This window comes from Rhamphochromis sp. 'chilingali' (genome assembly GCF_963969265.1).
Source record: "Rhamphochromis sp. 'chilingali' genome assembly, chromosome: 12".
Classification (NCBI taxonomy): domain Eukaryota; kingdom Metazoa; phylum Chordata; class Actinopteri; order Cichliformes; family Cichlidae; genus Rhamphochromis; species Rhamphochromis sp. 'chilingali'.
In genome coordinates, this window is record NC_137939.1 from 26,572,740 (window position 1) to 26,579,074 (window position 6,335).

Sequence of the window (6,335 nt, forward strand, 5' to 3'; positions counted from 1 at the left end):
TTGGATGAGTGACAAAATGTTTCTCCCACTGAAAACGCTACGTCCAGATTAACAGAATCAACGTTTTGGGATTTACTTACCTGGATGATTGAGCATGCATCAAGAGACTTTTATTCAACTTTTTATTCAGTCTTTTATTCACAGCGGAACACTAAATGTCTCATTTTAGAAATTTGATAAATTTTCAAAGAGAATTTTAGCTCGTTTTGATATTGATGGTAGCAACACATTTCAGAAGTTAGTACAGGGTAGCATCCATTCTTTTAACCACCAAATGTTTTTTGTTTTTTTTGTTTGGTTTTTTGTTTGTTTTAACTACTACTACTTTATATATCTTCCAGAGAAAAATGCTGCTCAATCCCACAATTCCCGAAGAGCTCCCAAAAACATGTGGTCCAAGGCTGAGGTTGCTGCAGTGATGAGGCATTTTAAAGACCACATAAACGAAGGGAAACTAGCCACCAAAAATGAATGCAGTCATTGCAAATTGGTAGAAGATCCGGTGTTGGCAGGAAGAACAGTTCAAAACATACGAGATTTTGTAAGAAACAGAGGATTAACTGCAAAAAGGCAGAAAAAAATGAACTAAAATAACTGTTTAGCCAGATGTGGTTTTACATCTTGGTCAGATTGCCAATTGTTGTTAACACTGATGTTCTGTTTAAAGAAAAAAAAAGTTCTTGTTAATTACAGAAGTAGTTTGTATTTCATAATTTTTACATTTAATTTATTTAGGGTTTTTTTTTTTTGACAGGTTATATTTAAAATAAAAAATTATAAATGCATATTTTCTCCCCTTAATATTTACCTTTAGACTATTAAAATTCATTTTAAATGTTTTTAATTTTTCTGTTTTCTATATTTTTATATTTCTGTGGGAAGCGTGGGCATTTTTGTCCATAGATTTCTTTTTTATTTATGGTTAAAATTAATGTTCAGATCCAAGAACACTAATAAAATGATGTTCCAGTAATCCTGTGTCCTGTCAGATGTGTATTCATGGTAATGATGAGCTATTTAAATATTACATCATTGTCCCTTTAAAGACCCAATATTGTTTTTTTTGGACCTCATAAAACACATTGTTGTCAAGTGGACAATGTCTCCAGAAAACACAATAGAGTCTGGTTGATGTGTATCAGTGTATCTAGACTTCTATAGGGAGTGTATGAGGTCTGAAGTGACCCAAATTTTTTTCAGAGTTTTTCGAACACTTTAACCTCGCTCCCTTGGCTCTAAGTCCTTTGAAAATGGTAGTCCACTTAAACCACCACCGGGCGGATTGACGTAGTATAGTCCCTCCATACCACATAGACCCGTGTGTGTGTGTGTGTGTGTGTGTGTGTCATTTCTATGTTTAGGTGTAGTGTAAGTCTTCATGTGGTCGTGTTCAGTATGTATCCTGTAGGTTGTTTTTGTGTTGTATTGGTATGAATGTCTGTGTTAGCATTCCTCAGTTTTACAGTGTTTTACTTTGGAAGGTTTGTTTTCTTTCATTTTGTGTGTAAGTTTTACTTCCTGTCTCTGTGTTCACTGTATTCTGATAGTTATCACTGCTTCTCATTACTCATCTGTTTTCTTTCCACTGTTTATGTGTCTGTGTATAAACAGTCTAGTCATCCTCTTGTTCTTTGCTGATTTGTACTGTGGTCTTTGCCTGCTGGCATGCCTTCCCTGGATGTTCTAGTTTACTCCTCATTTCCTTTGGACTAGTTTTTATTTTTTTTCTAAATTGTTTCTGTTTTCATTTATTTTTGTTTTTTTGTTGTTGTTTTTTTTTGTTTGTTTTTTGTAACAAGGATAACACTCTTGATATTATGACAATAAGTCTTCAGGTTTAGCTTTCACATTTGAGGGACTAAAACTGGTCTCCATAACGGTTGTGATGTCTCCTTTAGCAGATGGATGTATGGTCAGTCTTAGTCTCATTCAGTGTTTTCTTTTAATTGCATAAATGTAGGTTTGCAAAGAAGCAGGAATTCCTAAAGGCTCATAAATAATGTAAATATTAATGTGATACAGCATGCATGAGGCCAGTTAAATGTATTTAACATAACCAACTCACATGGAATATATATGTGCAACTCGACTTTAACCTCACGTAATTTACCTTTAGAACACAAGACTCAGACCCGACAGATGCATGCTGTGGTTGAAGTGTAGCTTCTCAAAAGCTGCCAACAGTGGCAGCAGGTGGATGGTGGATACAGGCATGCAGGAAAATAACAAGCAAAACCCTGAAGTTTTAAAAATACCACCATACTGCACAATGTTCCATTAAGTTTTAAAATGAACATATATGCCTACCGTCAACCAGTTAAACTTGAGCAAACCCTCAGCAAGAGTATATGCATTGTAATAGAAACGGTAAACATATTCACAGTGTATTTAAAGTGTGTATGATGTTCTAGAGAGTTTCATTGCAACAATACTGTGTTTATATGGTGGCACATTTGTGCAATGAACTAAACAAACCTCCCATAAGAGATGAAGGAAGTAGTTCACTGCTGTCGTTTAATTGAAGACAGCATTGAAAAACAAACTAACAAACAACAACAAATTTGTTTACCAATCTGAACAAAACCCTCCTCCGGCAAATCTGTCTCCTGTAATTATTTTTGGAGGAGAAACTGGAAATTTGTAGCAGCAAGTATGTTATGAGAAGTGACTTTTTTATATATTAACATAAGAATACATCATTAAAAAAGGTATCTGCCATGTTAGAAAATTATTAAATCTATATATATTCTGAACATGAAAAAATGTCTTTCGTTTTTCCTGCAAAATTGAAATATGTACACTCACGCCAACTAAAGATGGAAACTTTATTTTGAAACACTCAAAGCACTTGAAATATGTTATGTAAGGGATACAGCATTGGAAAATGTTTCTCCCTCCATCCAGTAACCCATTCCTTTGATCTTTCCTGTTGTTAAAATATTTAGAGCACTTCCCCTGAACACAATACAGCATTAATGTTTGCCTTGCAACAAGACTGGTTGTATCATAATTAAACTGGTTTTAAAACTACAACTATGTAGTTGGAAAGAAGCAAACGTATCAGCTTTCTAATTTGTGAAACTGCATTTTGGGACATAAACATTTTTCTCTCGTTGGCAGTCTCCTTTTCACCTGTGACAGATTTGTTCCTTATCCCTTTTCTTTGCATGCTGCTCTTTCAGCATGTAATGAGATTCAGGTTTGACTGTGTCTTTTTACCAAACACCTGCATGTTGTTTGGGATGTATTCAGCAGTGGTGGTTTGTTGGAGAACTGCCCATCAAACTGAAATGTTTTCCTTCTTTCTGTGCCATGCAATTATCATATTTAGATTAACCTACTGAAATTTAAACAGACAATTATTCATAAGTATATTTCTTTGCTGCCTTTCAACTCAGAGGTTGGAAAGAGACCACATTGTAGGAAAAAGCCAGCAACATGATGATTTATGAAGGAGGAGAAGAATCTTTGTTCTCCTTTAGCCTGAAACTCTTTCGTACACATGGCAGAACTTGCCATTTCTGAATGATGCTGCTTGAACCCTGGTTTTCGGAGGTAAACAATCAAAAACTCTTTTCTTGTTTCTATGAGAAATGAAGCCCAAGTCTAGCCTGTTCCTTTTCACTCACAAACACACACACACAAAACAACAAAACAAACAAACAAGATACATCTATATGTCTTTGCCACAAAGAAAAAAACCCTTGTGTAAATAAATACCCAAGCCTTGTGTTTACAGCACCCCAAAGCTTAACTTGAGGTGAGAAGATGGGACAGTAAAATGGTAAATGGCCTGTATTTGTATAGCGCTTTTCTAGTCCTTAAGGACCCCAAAGCGCTTTACACAACCTGTCATCCACCCATTCACACACACACAGGTGATGGCAAGCTACATTATAGCCACAGCCACCATGGGGCGCACTGACAGAGGAGAGGCTGCCGGACACTGGCTCCACTGGGCCCTCTGACCACCACCAGTAGGCAACGGGTGAAGTGTCTTGCCCAAGGACACAACGACCGAGACTGTCCAAGCCGGGGCTCAAACCGGCAACCTTCCAATTACAAGGCGAACTCCCAACTCTTGAGCCACGATCGCCCCCGTCTATTGTCTCAGTAAAGAAAGAGTTGTTGGATTCACTGATATTACAGACAAAGTAAGAACACCAAGAGGAATCACTAATGATGAGTGTTGTTGTGCCATTTGAAATTTGTCAGAGACAAACTGGTGAACAGATGGAGATATAACAGGTGGAAGTCAGAGTATATGTGTAGCGCAAGCAACCCTAGCAAAGGATTTGATTTACATGAGCTTCATTGTTTGGAGTAACACACACATGGTGTCATGCACTATGGAAGGTTGTGCACCTTTGGACAATGAACATCACTACATGCTGTGTGAATTTACTCACACCATCAAAAAAGAAAACACAGTTTTTTGTTTTTAATAATATGACTGTGTTTCACTCTATTAGCTAAGGAGTAAATGTACTTTTTAGGATCTGAAAGCATTTCATGGTCTTAGAGTCACTTATACAGCTTACAGCATATTATATGATCGCTATCATGTCATTTTCTATTAGATCAACTGAAGACAAATCTCTGTAACACCCTGCTTATTCTTTTCATAATTTAAGACCATTTTTCAGGTTTTTATCTGCCCAACCTAGAGCTTGCTTTCACTACACTGGTAATCATGACACTGACAGGCAGGCTATCTTGAGGTGACATAACAAAAGAGTCAACCGTAGCAGTTGTTCACTACCAGAGGCAACAAGTGATAAGTTCAGTCATCTGAGTCCTCAGCTGACCAGATGACCATGAGCTGGAATCACTCGCTTTCAAGGGATTCAAGAAAAATGTGAATTCTGTTGTTTTTACATTACTGTCTTGAGATCATCTACATCACCATGCACTAAAGCTTTACTTTCTCTGTTGTAATCTAATTATCATTTTTTTTAGATTTTACTTTTAAATGTTGAATTTTTAACACACCTTTTATTAAACATGTTACTTTTGCTACAAAAAGCTCAAAAAAGAAGCAATAAGATACAAAACAGATTTGTTTCTGTAATCCGGTGCCCCCTACAAAAAACAGGAACAGGAAGCTGCAGCAGTCTACTGAAATGTGTGAAGCATTTGGACATAGTAAATACAAACACAGATGGCTGTCATGTGTAGAGGCGTTGAAGTTATTTCCAAAACTCAAATTCTTGCATGGGGAGCAGGTATAAACATGCAGGGCATGTTTTATTTTTCAGTTATCTGCAGGGATTAAAAGATCAGACAGACTTATCTACTGATCGGTGTGAATAAAGAAAAAAAAAAGATTTAGTGTAGTACAACTACAAACATGGTTTACCTAAATGTCATAGTTCACTTGTTCTTGGACAAGCCATTAAAAGACAACATGTTTCGATTTCCCACATTAATTTAAAGTAATTTAAATAAACAGTCAGCATTACCTAAGATTTCTTAAGCAAAAATAATCAAACAGAATCATGTCTTGGTCGAATGTACCTGACACGTGGCTGAAGTAATGATTATCTAAGAAGCAGGAACAGTTCAAAGACTTTATTGCCAGGTGCGGGATCCTACAAATCCTGGTGGATTTGTAGTGGGGGCAAACAAATCCAACAAAGGAATACTGTCAGGGACGTCAAAAGCAGGTTGTGGATCAAAGGGGGAACAGGCACAATGAAAGGGAAGAAGGGATGTGCAAAAAGAGGAACAGGTACGTTGTAAAATATCATGTAGGAACTAAGTACAGTCTACTTATCTTTAATAACTGAAGTTTTGTTACTTTAAAAGGTTTGTTAATTTTAAGTTTAGTTAACTTAAAATATGACCCACTGTATTGGATCTGTGGCGAGTCCAGTCCAGTCCAGGATCTAATTAAATGATTAGCCAACTGCTAATAGCTAAAATAGTACACCCTACAGTAACTTCAAAGTGAAAAAGTCTGAAATTACTGCAACTTCAAGATGAAAATGATTTACATATAATATATATTAACTACATATTTGCATATAGTAATTAATTTCATGAAATTCAGTTGTTTATACAGCATACTGGCTGTGTGCCAGCGCAGCTCTCAGTCTACAAGTCTTGCCATCAGCTATTCTCATTTAAAAAGGAACCAGCAGGATCAAAGCTTTGGATTCTGCTGTTACTCGACCCCCCACATGCAAACCTGTATTTTCATGTGGCAATGTTTCATAAGCTAAGATTAAGTTTGGTCCTGGGTTGCTCATTAGAGAAATGTGCCAGTCAACTGATATTTACTTAAATTATAATTACTGATATTTACTGGTAACTGAATTAATTGAAGCACAGTG